The following is a 16,196-nucleotide window of genomic DNA, read 5'->3' as shown; positions in this document are numbered from 1 at the left end:
GCTTTGTAAGCTGTGATATGTTGCTGGCCTCTCCTGTCAGTGTCTGCATGGATCTGCAGAATGCTCAACAGGCAAGTACTGTTTTCAGAATGTGGGGATAGTGAGACTTTTCTCCTGCCAGAGTTCATTTTTGCCAATAATTATTGAGTACTGCCAGTGCCAGGCAATTTGTGGTATATACTTGTGTGAAAAACCATCATGGAAAATAAGTACATGAATGATCTGCAGTCTTGACCTTTGGGAAGAGGGGTTAAAGCTGCCATGCAGAAGACTTGCCTATCAGAACTGGAATCTATTTTGAAACCAAAGATTAAGAGAAGAGAAGGCTTTTACCCCTATGCTATACTGTGGGACTCCATGTGGGACTATTACTTCAGCTTTCTACATTGAGCAAATGAACTTTCTGTTGCAGTTCCCTACCAGCATTGCTTTTCTAGACCTATCCATTCTACTCCAGCATGAACCATGTGCCTGTGTTTAGAAAGATTCCTTGGGCTCTATGCCTCTTTGTACTAGTGCCTTTAATTTTTCCTTTCTGTTTTACAGGAAGGATCTTAGGTTTTAGTAAGGTTATATATAAAGCTGGCCAGCCTCTGAGCCAGCTTTGATGGAAAAGAGGAAAGTAAGTGTCTAGATCCTACCCTGTCAAGACCAACTCTGCCCAGTGAGTCTCTTCTTTGGGGGCTACCTCTGTACCCCCAATCCTGCTGGATTAAGGTACACACCCATTTTGGTTAGCTTTATCTTCTCAATGCCTGATGATGGCAGTAGGTTAGTGGGTTGGTTGAATAAATGGATCTGCTGATCTAACCTATAACAAAACCCTGTATTCTGGTGGTGCCTATATTACAGAAGAAGACCCAGTGAAGAGATCAAAGCTTTTGTGGGCCAGGGCTGGGAAGGTGGCTCAGTGGTAGAGCGCTTGCCTTGCATGCCTGAGGCCCTGGGTTCAATTTCTCAGCACCATATAAGCAAAAAGAAAAAAGTTGGAAGTGGCGCTGTGGCTCAAGTGGTAGGGCACTAGCCTTGAGCTGAAGAGCTAAGGGACAGCGCTCAGGCCCAGAGTTCAGGCCCCATGACCAGACCAAAAACAAACAAAACAAAGTTTTTGTGGGCCAGGCGCTGATAGCTCAGACCTATAATCCTAGCTACTCAGGAAACTAAGATATGAGGATCAAAGTTCAAATCCAACCCTAGTCAGACAAATCTAGGGGCTCTTATTATCAGTTAACTAGTAAAAACCTGGGAGTGAAGCTGTGGCTCAAGTGGTAGGGTGCCACCCTTGATTTAAAAAGCTAAGAGAGGGGCTGGAAAGGTGGCTCAGTGGTAGAGCACTTGCCTTGCATGCTCGAGGCCCTGGGTTCGATTCCTCAGCACCACATAAGAAAATAGCCACAAGTGGCGCTGTGGCTCAAGTAGTAGAGTGCTAGCCTTGAGCTGAAGAGCTGAGGGACAGCGCCCAGGCCCAGAGTTCAGGCCCCACCACCGGCTAAGAGAGGGGCTGGGAAGGTGGCTCAGTGGTAGAGCACTTGCCTTGCATGCCTGAGGCCCTGGGTTCGATTCCCCAGCACCACATAAACAAAAACAAGAAAGCTGGAAGTGGCGCTGTGGCTCACATGGTAGAGTGCTAGCCTTGAGCTGAAGAGCTGAGGGACAGCGCCCAGGCCCAGAGTTCAGGCCCCACCACCGGACCCAAAAAAAACCAAAAAGCTAAGAGAACTCTAAGCCCTGAGTAAGGAAACATTAGTACGGAGAATCCATTAAAAGATGTAGGGGCAGGAAGTGTGGTTGAAGTGCTCAAGTGATAGGGCACCTGCCTAGTGAACAGGAGGCTATGAATTTAATCCCAAATACTATTAAAAAAAAGAAGGGTTGGGCCAGGTGGCTCATGCATGTAATCCTAGCTACTCAGGAGGCTGAGGTCTGAGGATTGCAGTTCAAAGCCAGCCCAGGCAGGATGTTCATGAGACTTTTTTTTTCACTTGTGAATTTTATTGTTCATGAGACTTTTTTTTTTTTATTCCTTTCCTTTTACTTTATTATGTGCTCTCTAGGCAGGTAGGTTTTCTTGAAAAGATTTACTAGTTTTGAATTACAAAATTTACATCAAATGGGGAATATCTGAAAAACTGACAATGCCATCTGTTGCTAACGTTTTGATGACTTTCATTCATTCATATATATATATATATATATATAGGCACTGGTGGTATACACTGTTAGGTTTTTAAAAAGAGGTATCCCAGTAAGAACAGCACCAGCCCTCACGTGGTATTCAGGTAAGGGGTAGGTTTATTCAGTAGACCTGCTGGACCAGGCAAGGGTGGCACTCCACGTGGCTGGGAAAGGCCTGGAAATGAGAGAGCTGGGAAAGAGAGGAAAGAGCTGCAGAGAGAAGGGAGAGGGGAGAGAGAGAGAGCTCAGAGAAAGGCAGAGAGCAGAGAGAGAGCAGAGAGGAACAGAGAGAGAGCTGTTCATGAGACTCTTACTCCAATTAACCACCAGAAAACCAGAAGTGCCTCTGTGGCTCAAGTGATAGAGCACCTGCCTTGAGCTGAAGAGCTGAGGGACAGCACTCAAGCCCAGAGTTCAAGCTCTGTGACTGACAAAAAAAGGGGATGGGGTGGCTGGGAATGTGGCTTAGTGGTAGAGTGCTTGCCTAACATGCTTCAAGCATGCTCTGGGTTCAGTTCCTCAGTACCACATAAACAGAAAAAGCCAGAAGTAGTGCTGTGGCTCAAATGGTAGAAGCTCAGAGATAGTGTCCAGACCCTGAGTTCAAGACTCAGGACTGGCAAAAAAAAAAAAAAAAAAATGAGTTCTGGTCAGGAGGCCTCCCCTACCCTATCTTTCTCCCATTTGTGGGCAGAACTTTGCTCTGAGGGAGTGCTAGGCAGTTTCCCTACAATTCCCATAGAGGGTGCTATGAACTCGGGCCTTTCCTAGAGAGAACACCTTTGCAAGTTGCCCCTGAAGGGCTGGAGGAATTGATGCTGCTGCGTCTGTGGAAGCCATCCTTCTTGAAGGACCTGAGACTGGCCCAGTTAGGAGTGCTGAAACCTCCTCCTCTGTTCGGGAGTGGAGCTAGGTCAATGGAGAACACAGCCTCCTAGAGAGGGTGGCAGTTCTAGGCTCCAATTTACCCAGTGAAGTTACTCTTAAGAGGGCCTGTGATATGTGGGGCCCTCTGAGGGAGGAGAGAGGTTGTTCTAAAATGGACCCTGGGCCAACAAGGTAGTGGTTGGTTCTAGGTCTTACTGTTAAACCTTGACTTTGTCCTAACTTTGACTTTGAAGTGAGAACAGTGGGCAGAGGCCAGATCCCAGTCCAGGTAGGTACCAACAATCCTGGGATGGGGCCTCCTGAAGGTTCTAGCCCCCTCAGTAGTGGATGCTGTTTGGGTCATGCCAGCATCACTTCTGTGGCAGGAGAGGATCCAAATAGCAGGTACCAAGGCAGTACCCAATGATCAGGGCACCTACTGCCATCCGGGGCAGCATGTGGCCAGAAGTAATGACCCCTTAGTTAGGGAATGGGTACATTTACAAGGCAGATTGGCGCCAACCACAGTTCTCCACCCAGCCTATCTCTGTGGTGCCTAGTTGCAGGCTCTGTACACCTGACCTGCCAATTAGCCCTGGCCAGGGGTATTACAGCCACCTAATCACCATCATTAAGTAAAAGGGGGGGAGGAGCGGTGAGGACATCATGGCTTCTAGAGACCTGAAGTTGAAAAGGGCAAAGACTAACCTCTTGGCCCTGGGCTCCTGAGGCCACGGGAGGAACCACCCTGGAGGCAGTAGACCTGAGGGAGAGATGGGCAGCCTGCCCCTGGAGGACAGAGGGAAGCCAGATGTTTCCTCCTGTTCCCTCACACGTGGCTGAGACACTTGGGACACCCGCAGCCAGCTCCGGAAACAGGAGTAAATAATACAAGGGGAGGGGCTGTGCACGAGCAGGAGGGCTTTGTGACTCCTGACCTAGGAATGAAAGGGGCAGAAAGTGTTGCCACCTGCAGAAAGGCCAGTGGGAAGCTGAGACAGATAGCAAGCAGGATCCCTATCTCAGGTGGGGGTGCACTCCTCAAGATTGGCATTGGCATGAAGAGTGCCTGGCATTTAGAGCATGCCAGCTGGTCAGGGTGGGGACTGGGGGTGCCCAGGGCAGGCAGGGAGGGGGAGTCTGCGCCAGGCCTTGGCCAGGCCTTGGCTCCAGCCCTTTCCGGCCCTTATTGTCCTTGGTGAGAACAGGACGCTGTCCTGTTCCCACTGCCTGGCCCCCCCCAGTTCTGCTCCCCAGGGGCTCGGGAAGGATGTTGGGAAACAAGAGAGAGCCAGAGGCCCATAGAGACAGAGATGCTGAGAGACTCAGAGACAGATACAAAGGGAGAAAGGTTTCATCAAAAATGCATTGAAGTTCATTGTGAAGCAAACTGGCCCAAGGCGCTGTGGGAACTCTGAAAGAATGGGAAGCCTGAGGCCCTGCCCTCTGGGGGACCTCCGGGCTGGCTAGTCTACTGTTTGGCCTTCCCTGACTTAGGATCCCTAACTGGACTGCCTCCTAAGCAAACAATGGTAGGAACCCTAGCACAGACACAGTGGGGGCACTTAATTGCTTCCTTCAGGTGTATTTCTTTGCCTCCCTCCCTTGCAAATTGGAAGATTGGAAGGAGGGAGGGGACCCTTACAGGGGCTAAGGGCCAGCTGGTCACGCAGAAGTTGTAATGGTAAATGCTATTTGGCTGAGTTCCTGCAGAGGCAGAGAGAGAAGCCCCTAGTTGGCCAGAGTCAGGCCCCCAACTCCCACCTCTGGCAAGTGTGATAGGCCAGCCATTGCCAGAAGCAGAGTTTAGATCTTTCCCTTGGGCCCCAAGGGGCATCTAGGTCCATAGACCTCTGCAGCAGTGCCCCCAGGCATGATGGGAATCTTGCACCCACAGATCTGTTCCCTCGGAGATACCTAAAAATGGAGAAAACCAGACATATCTTCACTTGACAATTTAACACAAAGTTAATACAATTGTCCACAGATCATTATAGGATTTATATAAATTTTCCATCCTAAGAACTGCAGATATTATTTCACCATTTAAGTCTATGGGGGAATTTAAAAATGCATGAAGAAAAAAAAGGTCTGTGGGGGAAAACAATCAAGCTGGTTGCTGGTGGCTCATGCCTGTAATAGTAGCTACTCAGGAGGCTGAGAACCATGGTTCCAAGCCAACCTTTGAGTGAAATAGCTAAGGCACAGTGCCCAGCCCCTGAGTTTATGTCCCAGTACTAGCAGGGGAAAAACAAAGGTCAGGCTGGGATGTAGCTCAGTGGCAACACACTTGCCTAGCTAGTGCAATCCTAGGTTCTATCCACCATACCAAAAAAGAAAAGAAAAGAAGAAAAAAAAGAAAGAAAAGAAAAACAAACAAAAAAAGGCTATTGTATGCTGGGCACTAGTGGCTCCTGCCTGTAATCCTAGCTACTCAGGAGGCTGAGATCTGAGGATTGTGATTCCAAGCCAGCATAGGCAGAAAAGCCCCCAAGAGACTCTTATGTCCAATTAACCACTCAAAAACCAAAAAAGGGGAGGTGTGGCTCAAAGTGGTAGGGTTCTAGCCTTTTTTTTGGGGGGGGGGGGTCAGGTCGTGGGCCTGAACTCTGGGCCTGGGTGCTGTCCCTCAGCTCTTCAGATCAAGGCTAGCGCTCTACCACTTGAGCCACAGCGCCACTTCCGGCTTTTTTCTTTTTGCTTATGTGGTGCTGAGGAATCGAACCCAGGGCCTCAGGCATGCAAGGCAAGCACTCTACCACTGAGCCCCACAAGTGGAAAAAAAAAGTCTATGGTAAAAATAAGTAAATAATTTAGATGGGCAAGTTTATGAGTGTACTATTTTCTGTTGGTACTGGGATACTGGGGTTGAATTCCAGGCTTCAGGCTTTACCTCGGCTTTGATCCTTCACAGCTGATTCTCTACCACTAGAGACACAGCTCCACTTCCAGGTTTTTTGTTAGATAATAGATAAGAGTCTCTGGATATATTTGTTGAGGCTGGCTTAGAACCACATTCTTCAGATCTCAGCCTCTTGGGGTGGCTAGGATTATAGACATGAGCTATTAGTGTCTGGCTTCTATTTTTGTATATATTTGAAAATTCCATCATTAAGGTCAAATCAATTTCATGGTAAGCCCCTTTTCTCTCTTCTAGAGTTACAGTGTGACTAAAACCAAATTCCAAGATAACACCAGAAGTCTAAATTTGAGGCTCTGTGTGACAATAAAACCTGAGCCAAATGGCCCTCTTGAACTGTAATGAGTCCTTCTCTGAGACTCGTCTCACCCCAAGTAAACTGGAAGAGTAGAGCAGGGGAAGTCTCCCCATCCACTTGAGCGGAAGCTGCTCTGCTAGGACGGGAAAGCGAGATTGCTGTCTATATGGCCCACATCCAGAAAGTAAAAAAACAACAAAAAACACTCAACAACCTCTGCCACCTTTTTCTCTATGTCAAAGTTGCTCTGAGGGCTGACCTGCAGCTATTTCAAGAGATTTCTGGGAAGGGATTTATGTGTGACTCTGTGTGTGAGGGTATGAGGAATGACACCTCAGAAGACCCCCCTACTTCCTAATCTTAGCCTCTGTCCTCTCTGCAGCCTCTGTGCCCCAAGCCCAGTTATGACAGAGTTTAGATTTCAAGGCAGCACATGGGATGATAGGAAAGAATTGCTCCTTAAAATCAGACAGCCCTGGGCTGGGAAGGTGGCTCAGTGGTAGAGCGCTTGCCTTGCATGCTCAAGGCCCTGGGTTCGATTCGTCAGCACCACACAAGCAAAAAGAAAAAATGGCGCTGTGGCTCAAGTGGTAGAGCGCTAGTCTTGAGCTGAAGAGCTGAGGGACAGTGCCCAGGCCCAGAGTTCAGGCCCCATGACCGGACCAAAAAAAAAAAAAAAAAAAATCAGCCCTGAGTTCTAGTTTTGGCTCTGATGCCTAGCATGTGACTGACTGGGACAAGTTGGGTGACCTCCCCATACCTTAAACTTCTTGATTGTAAAATAAAGCTAAGAATACCTCCATTAGGTTAAAGATGAGGATTTCAGGGGCTGGGAAGTTGGCTCAGTGGTAGAGCGCTTGCCTTGCATGCCTGAGGCCCTGGGTTCGATTCCTCAGCACCACATAAGCAAAAAGAAAAAAAGCCGGAAGTGGCGCTGTGGCTCAAGTGGTAGAGCACTGGCCTTGAGCTGAAGAGCTGAGGGACAGTGCTCAGGCCCAGAGTTCAGGCCCCACAACCGGACCAAAAAAAAAAAAAAAAAGATGAGGATTTCAGTTACATAATGGAGGAGAGCCTAGTATGATACTTGCCTAAAAGGCATTTGATAAATGGGATAAATGATCCAATTTTCTATGCGATGGTAGATTTTGTGTGTGAGTGTGTGTGTGTGTGTGTGTGTGTGTGTGTGTGTGTGTGTGTGTGTGTGTGTGTGTGTGTGTGTGTGTGTATGCTTGTTCTTGTATTTGAACTCAGGGTCTGGGCACTGTCCCTGAGCTTTTTAAACTCATAGCTAGCTAGTGCTTTACCGCTTGAGCCACAGCTCCATTCCTGGCTTTTGTGTGTGACTAATTAGAGATTATAATCTCACATTTCTGTGTAGGCTGGCTTTGACCCTTGGTCCTTGGATCTTTGCCTCCTGTGTAGCTAGGATTATAGACTTGAGCCACTGGTGTCCTGCTTCCTCCTCTTCCTCCTCTTCCTCTTCTCTCCAATATGTGCTGGAGAATCAAATCTAGAGCTAATTTGTGTGTGTGTGTGTGTGTGTGTGTGTGTGTGTGTGTGTGTGTGTGTGCCCATCCTGGGGCTTAGAATCTGGGTCTAGGCACTGTTCCTGAGCTTTTTTGCTTAAGTACTCTACTACCTGAGCCACAGCTCCACTTCCAGCTTTTTTTTTGGCGGGGGGAGGGGGGCGTGCTGGTTAATTGGAGATAAGAGATCCCTACTTTTGCCCCAGCTGACTTCGAATCTTGACCCTCAGATTTTAACCTCCTAAGTAGCTAGGTGCCCAGCTTATAAAGTTAATATTTATTTATTTTATTTTAAATTTTGTCAGTTGTGGGCTTGAACTTTGGGTGGGCCTGGTTGCTGTCCCTGAGCTGTTCAGCTTAAGGTAAGCACTCTACCACTTGCGCCACAGTGCCACTTCTGGTTAACTGGTGGTTAATTGGAGATAGAGTCTCAATGACTTTCCTGCCTGGGCTGCCTTTGAACCACAATCCACAGATCTCAGCCTCCTGTGTCTCTAGCATTACAGGGGTGAGCCACTGGCCCTGTTTTTGTTTTAGTTTTTTGGGGTGTCCGGTCGTGGGGCCTGAACTCTGGGCCTGGGCGCTGTCCCTTAGCTCTTCAGCTCAAGGCTAGCACTCTACCACTTGAACCACAGCGCCACTTCCAGCTTTTTTCTTTTTGCTTATGTGGTGCTGAGGAATCGAACCCAGGGCCTCAGGCATGCAAGGCAAGCGCTTTACCACTGAGCCACCTTCCCAGCCCTATTAATATTTATTTTTTTAAAAAAGGAAAAGCTAGGCACTGGATACTCATGCCTGAAAACCTAGCTACTCAAGAGGCTGAGATCTGAGGATCAAGATTCAAAACAGCCAAAGCAAACAAATCCAAGAGACTCTTATCTCTAACCAGCAAAAAAATGAGTGGGAAAGAGGGAACATCTGACACTAAGCAAAAGGAAAGGAATGTACATATCACCCGATGTGAAATAAATAATTGTATTGTCAAAGCTCATAGAACTCATAAACTTTATAGACCAGGATAAAGACAATTTGCCCTGTGAAGGTTAGAATGTGTTTGTGACTTTAACTAAGTATCACAATCCTATAATACTATAAAATTTGAGAAATTTATGTGATCACTTAATCACAATAAAAAAATTGCAAAAAAAAAGTCAGAACTGAAGCCAGCCATGCAAGTGTGTGAGGCCCTGAATTAAAACCCAAATACAAGGACTAACACCAATAAATAAATAAATTTCTGTAGTGGAATCAAATGGCCTCAAACATGGTGAACAAATGCTCTACCACTGAGCTATACCCCAATCCCAAATATTTTTTTTTTTTGTCAGTCATGGGGCTTGAACTATGGGCCTGGGTACTGTCCATGTGCTCTTCAGCTCAAGGCTAGGGCTCTACCACTTGAGCCACAGCATCACTTCCAGGTTTTTCTGCTTATGTGGTGCTAAGGAATCAAATCCAGGACCTCATGCATGCAAGGCAAGTACTCTACCACTGAGCCACCTTCCCATCCTCAAAAGGAGAGATATCTTGCAGACTATTCAGGCTGGCTTCAAACTGCAATCTTCTAGGTCTCTCAGCCTCCTGAATACTTAGTGTTACCAGTGTAAACAGGATTTTTAAAAAGATAAATAAATAGCTGGGCGTGGATGGCTCATGCCTGTAATCCTAGCTACTCAGGAGGCTGAGATCTGAGGATCTCGATTCAAAGCTATCCTGGGCAGGAAAGACTTTGAGACCCCTATCTCCAATAAACCACCAGAAAACCGGAAGTGGTGCTGTAGCTCAAGTAGTAGAGCGCTGGCCTTGAACTGAAGAGCTGAGGGACAGTGCCCAGGCCCAGAGTTCAAGCCCCACAACCGACAAATAGAACAAACAAACAAATAAATAGTGCAGATGGCTCATGCCTGTATGTCTAACCTATTCAAGAGGATAAGAGCTGAGGATCATGGTTCAGAGCTAGCCTGGGCAGCAAAGTCCAATTAATCACTAAAAAAGCTGAAATTCTACCACTTAAGCTGTGGTAGAATGCTAGCCTTGAGCTAAAAGAAGTTCAAGGTTAATGCCCAGGCTGTGAGTTCAAGCCCCATGTCTGGCATACACACACAAATGAATAATAAACAAATTTTAGAGACAGAGCTAGCTAGGATTACAGGTATAAACCAACTTAAAAAAAAAATCTTTCAGGGGGGCTGGGAAGGTGGCTCAGTGGTAGAGCATTTGCCTTGCATGCATGAGGCCCTGGGTTCAATTCCTCAGCACCACATAAGCAAAAAGAAAAAAGCCAGAAGTGGTGCTGTGGCTCAAGTGGTAGAGCACTAGCCTTGATCTGAAGAGCTGAGGGACAGCACCCAGACCCAGATTTCAGGCCCCATGACCAGACCACCCAAAAAATAAAAAAATAAAAAAAAATCTTTCAGGGCTGGGAAGGTGGCTCAGTGGTAGAGTGCTTGCCTTGCGTGCCTGAGGCCCTGGGTTCAATTCCTCAGCACCACATAAGCAAAAAGAAAAAAGCCGGAAGTGGTGCTGTGGCTCAAGTGGTGGAGCACTAGCCTTGAGCTGAAGAGTTGAGGGACAGCGCCCAGGCCCAGAGTTCAGGCCCCACAACCGGACCTCCCCCCCCAAAAAATCTTTCATTCAGGGACTGGGAAAGTGGCTTACTGGCAGAATGCTTGCCTAGCATGCTTGAAGCCCTGGGTTTAATTCTTCAGTACTATATAAATAGAAAAGGCCAGAAGCAGTGCTGTGGCTCAAATGGTAGAGTGCTAACCTTGAGCACAAAGAAGCTCAAAGACAGTGTTCAAGCCCCGAGTTCAAGCCCCATGACTGGCCAAAAAAAAAAAAATCAATTAGTATTTATTTATTTATTTATTTTAGAGACAAGGTCTCACTGTGTTGCCCAGTCTATCTGTTTGGAACTCTTGGATTCATGGAACAATCCTGCTTCAGCTTTCTGAGTAACTAGGACTGACTATACAAGTTCACCTCACTGTGCCCAGATAATAAATGTTATTGAAAGAGTTCCATTAGCAGCACAGCGGTTACATATATATATTCAGCTCTTTGTTGAAACTAAGAATGTAATCTGTGTCATCTGTAAGCTGCTGAATTCCTAAAATGAGCCAGTCAAACGCTTCTCCGGCCGCCCAGGTCTGAGTTCAGACCTCTTGTCCCTCGGGCTGTTGTCTTTTCCCATCTCTGTGTGCTGTAGGTTATCTTTTCTGGAAACCCTGACTCACCCAACTGCCTCCAATCAGTAGCTCATCTCCGCTCTACCATTTCCCTTGAAGCCTGTCTGTAATTTTCTAAGTATGAGTTTTTGCTAATTATATGTATGTCTCACCTGATGCCCTTAGGACACTGTAGGTACCTTGAGGGCAGGCATGGACTCTTTACAACTTGACTACCTGGAAAACTTGCCAAGGATCAAATAATCACCTGTGGGCACCTAAAAGTCCTCCCACCTGGCATGGTAGCACGCTTACATGAGAGTCATAGGGTGAGACCCCTGACCTGAAGGACCAACCTCTCACCCTTAACTCAAATACTTGTCTTTTTTGTTTCTGCCAGCCCCTGGCACTTTATCACTTGAGTCTCACATACAGTTATGGCTTTTTTTTTTTTTTTTTGCTGGTTAGGTATGCTAAAAGAAAATGTAGACATACTTTTCCAGCCTTCTCCTGAGTTCAGCTCAAGGATCATGTCCTCTAAGCAGCCTTCCTGAGTCTTGATCCTGTCTTGGGGTAGGGGGAGATGATGATTGGTTACCACCTTTCTCCTCTGTGCTCACAAGTGTCTTCTATGGATGGCCACAAATCATGTTGGATTGCAGGCAGTTCTGTTTCTTTGCCCACTATCATCATATCTCCAGACCAAGCTATAAATGTCAGATGAGGGAGGGAAGGATTAGTCAGCATTTGATGGGCTTTAGAGAAACTGGGAGACACCGGTCCAGCTTTCCTAGCTCTAAGAAATATAACTATTCTTGAGGGTCCAGTCTGCCCATATAGGGTCTTTGACCTTGGAAAGCTTTGGGCAGTATCTACCAGATTTTATTTATTTATTTTTGTTGTTGGTCGTGGGGCTTGAACTTTGGGCCTGGGCACTGTCCCTGAGCTTTTCAGCTCAAGGTGAATGCTCTACTATTTGAGCTAGAGTACTATTTCCAGTTTTCTGGTAGTTAAATCGGAGATAGGAGTCTCACGGACTTATCTGCACAGGCTGGCTGTGAACCATGATCCTCAGATCTCAGCCTCCTGAGTAGCTAGGATTACAGGCGTGAGCCACTGGCACTCAGCTCTAGCAGATTGTTATGGTCCAACTCTTTGATCTTTTTGAAGTTTATCCATCTTCTCCTACAAGGCAGGGTAAAGTATGCATGATTACAGCCTAGTCTGAGAAGCAATGCAATTTGGGGATTAAAAATGGGGCTTTTAGAAGCCAGGCACAGTAGCACATATTTGTAATCCCAGCTACTGGGGGATACAGAGGCAGGTGAATTTAGCTAAGGAAGCAAAAATTCTTTCTCAAACAACCAAAAAAAAAAAAAAAAAAAGGTTTGGGAGTGTGGCACAAGTGTGAGCATACCTGCCTAACAGGGAAGAGGCACTGATTTCAAACCCAGTAACTGCCCCTCCCCCCACCAAAAAAAAAAGAAAAAAAGAGGGCTGGAGGCAAGGTTCAAGTAGTTTGAGTACTAGCCAAGCAAGATCAAGGTACTGACTTGAATTCCTAGCACCCATAAACAAACAAAGAAACATTGACCTTTTAGAGCCCAGTTGCCCGGTTAACTTAGCTATATAACCTTGAACAAATAACCTTTCTGGACTTCACTTTTCTCAGCTGTATAATAGCAACCGTAACTGGTCTTCTCCCACATTGCCCTCAAGAATTAAGCAAGACATTGTTCTTTGGACAATGTGTAGCATTTGGGAAGCATGCAGTGCGTGTGTTTATGGACTCCAGTTGTTATGAAAAGCTGTCATTAGGTTTATGTCAGGGCTGACCTCACACATTAGCCCTTGCACTGCCTTCCTGTCCCCTTTGCTATCATCATTCAATGCTTCACAAACCAACTGATATAAGTTCCTTCTGCAGATGACTAAGTACATGTGTGTTGACATTTTCTGCTTTGGTTAGTTTTAGTTTCAGAGGGAGGCAAATTCCAAATCTGAGTGAGAGCCCCTTCTTTTCCTTCCTTCCTTCCTTCCTTCCTTCCTTCCTTCCTTCCTTCCTTCCTTCCTTCCTTCCTTCCTTTCTTCCTTCCTTCCCTCTTTCCTCCCTTCCTCCCTCCCTTCCTCCTCCCCCCCTCTCTTTCTATCCTGGGGCTTGAACTCTGGGTCTGGGCATGGTCCCTGGGCTCCTTTTGCTCAAGGCTAATGCTCTAACACTTGAGCCATAACACCACTTCCAGCTTCTTCTGTGATTAACTGGAGACAAGAGTCTGATTGGCTCCTGTCTGGATTGGCTTTGAACTGCAGTCCTCAGATTTCAGCCTCCTGAATGGCTAGGATTACAGGTATGAGCCACCTGGGCCTGGCCAGCTTTTTTTTTTTTTTTAAAGGACATACTCCTAGAGACCTTCTCTAGCTGCTTTTCTGCCTTTTTTTTTTTTTTGGGTCCGGTCGTGGGGCCTGAACTCTGGGCCTGGGCGCTGTCCCTCAGCTCTTCAGCTCAAGGCTAGCGCTCTACCACTTGAGTCACAGTACCACTTCCAGCTTTTTTCTTTTTGCTTATGTGGTGCTGAGGAATCAAACCCAGGGCCTCATTCATGCAAGGCAAGCGCTCTACCACTGAGCCACCTTCCCAGCCCCTGCCTTTTTTTTTTCAGAAGAGGTCACATGAACCAAATCTCCCCCTCTCTATATATCTATATATCTTTATAAATATATCTATATCTATATTCATCTATCTATCTATCTATCTATCTATCTATCTATCTATCTATCTATCTATCTATCTATCTATCTATCTATCTGTATAGATAGATATAATATATCTATATCTATCTACCTATATATATAATTTTTTTTTTTTTGTCAGTTGTGGGGCTTGAACTCTGGGCTTGGGCTCTGCCCCTCAGCTCTTCATCTCAAGGCTAGTGCTCTACCATTAGAGTCACAGCGCCACTTCCGGTTTTTGTTTTTGTTTTCTGTTTATGTGGTGCTAAGAAATCGAACCCAAGATCTTGTGCATGTGAGGCAAGCACTCTACCACTGAGCCACCTTCCCAGCACTTTTTTTTAAAAATAGGAAAACCAATGTTTTATTAGGATGTTGGTACAAGAGAGACATGGCAAGCGGCCAGGCATAAGAACATTGTTTTTTGGTCAGAGACTGGGACTCAAACTCAGTGCCCGATGCTTTTGCCCATTGGCTAATACTACTAACTGAGCCATTTCTAACCCCAAGGTTTTTTGTTGTTGTTGTTGATCATGGGTCTTGAACTTGGGGCATGGGTACTATCCCTAAGCTCTTCAGGCTAGTACTCTACCACTTTGAGCCACAGTGCCACTTCCAGTTTTCTGGTGGTTAATTGGAGATACAAGTCTCATGGCCTTTCCTACCTGGGCTGTCTCTGAACTGCGATCATCAGATTTCAGTCTCCTGAGTAGCTAGTATTATAGGCATGAGCCACTGGTGCCTGCTATATGTATATTTGTTGGTCATAGAGCCTGAACTCTGGGCTGGGTGCTGTTCCTCAGATCTTCAGCTCAAGGTGAGTGCACTACCATTTGAGCCACAGCACCACTTCTGATTTTCTGAGTGGAGATTAGAGTCTCACAGACTTTCCTGACTGGGCTGGCTTTGAACCATGATCCTCAGATCTCAGCCTCCTGAGTAGCTAGGATTACAAGCATGAGACACTGGTGACCTGCTTTGTTTTTTTTTTTTTTAAATACTGTATGAAGTTATTTTTTTCTTTCATTTTTTTCCCCTTTGGTCTATATTCTGTTGTCATTGTATTTGATTTGGGTACCCTGTGCCTTGTGTATACACTTATCTGACTTGGGGAAGGGAAGGGAAGAAAATGATGAGACAAAGGACAAAGGGTGAACCAATGTAACAGCAATCCTCACAAGACAATATGTTGGAAATGAACCTTACAAGTGTGTGTGGGGGGGGGGGGGGGCTGGGAAGATGGCTCAGTGGTAGAGTGCTTGCCTTGCATGCCTGAGGCCCTGGGTTCAATTCCTCAGCACCACATAAGCAAAAAAGAAAAAAGCCGGAGGTGGCGCTGTGGCTCAAGTGGTAGAGCGCTAGCCTTGATCTGAAGAGCTAAGGGACAGCGCCCAGGCCCAGAGTTCAGGCCCCACTACCGGACCCAAAACAAAACAAAACAAAAAAAAACAAGTGTGTGTGTGTGTGGGGGGGGAGTTGGAGGAGAGGGAAAGTGGGAGAAAAACCAGGGAAGGAGTAACAATGTTGTACAAGAAAAGTACTCATTACCTTATGTATGTAACTGTAACCCCTCTGTACATCACCTTGACAATAAAATTAAATTAAAAAATAGAAATAAAATATTAATTATAGGAAATAAGAACAAAGAGTTTTGTTTGTTTTTTTGTTTCTGCTCTTGGTGAAGATGAAGTTGTCTATTTTTGTATTTTGGTGTTTTTAATTTGTTTTAGTTTTCTTGTATGCTTGCTTATCTGTCTATGGGGGCAGTAAGGGCAGGCAGAGAAATGGAGGGATAAAGGGGGAACAAATGCAGCAATGGCACTCACTAGACACTATGTTGAAAATGAGCTATACAACTTATGGGTACAGGAGTGAAAAACTGGGAGCAAATGAAGGGATGACATTGCCCAAAAAGAAATGTAGTTACTACATGACTTATGAAACGGTAACCCGTTTGTGTGTCACCTTATAATAACAATAATTTTTTAAAGCCTCTGTAGAAATAGAAAATAATCCCACATTATCTTATTCGGAATCTCTCCCCTTTCTATTATTAAATTGTACTATTTTCTTTTCTACCAAATTATAAATTTTTGAAATAATATATGTTCTTTGTCTTTTTTCTAATGATGTAACGCTTCTGAGTAACTAACCATTTAACAAAATGAATACCAGGAAGTTAAAATATGTTTTTTAGGGGAAGTGTGAGAAGATGCAATCATTAAATTATTGTAAATTACGTAAAAGTTGAATCAAGTTAACTTGCGGGCAGGGATGGGGGTGGAAATAGGGGAGAACAATGCAAGGGGTGGCACTGATCAAAATTCACTGTACTCATAATCTGACCTGAGGAACTGAAACCCTTTCATACAACTACTTACAAAAAATAAATTAGCTCTGAAAAAAAATCCACGAATCCTTCCAAGTTCCCCCCCCAAAAAAAAACCCCACAATATTTGAACGAAATGTGTCAGTGAATGAATAAATTTTGCGCCGAAGAACTGAGTTTAAAA

Source organism: Dipodomys merriami, unplaced genomic scaffold (assembly GCF_024711535.1).
Source record: "Dipodomys merriami isolate MVZ:Mamm:240054 unplaced genomic scaffold, mDipMer1.0.p SCAF_92, whole genome shotgun sequence".
NCBI lineage: Eukaryota > Metazoa > Chordata > Mammalia > Rodentia > Heteromyidae > Dipodomys > Dipodomys merriami.
The sequence above is the reverse complement of the archived record's forward strand: the minus strand, read 5'-3'. Positions refer to the sequence as shown.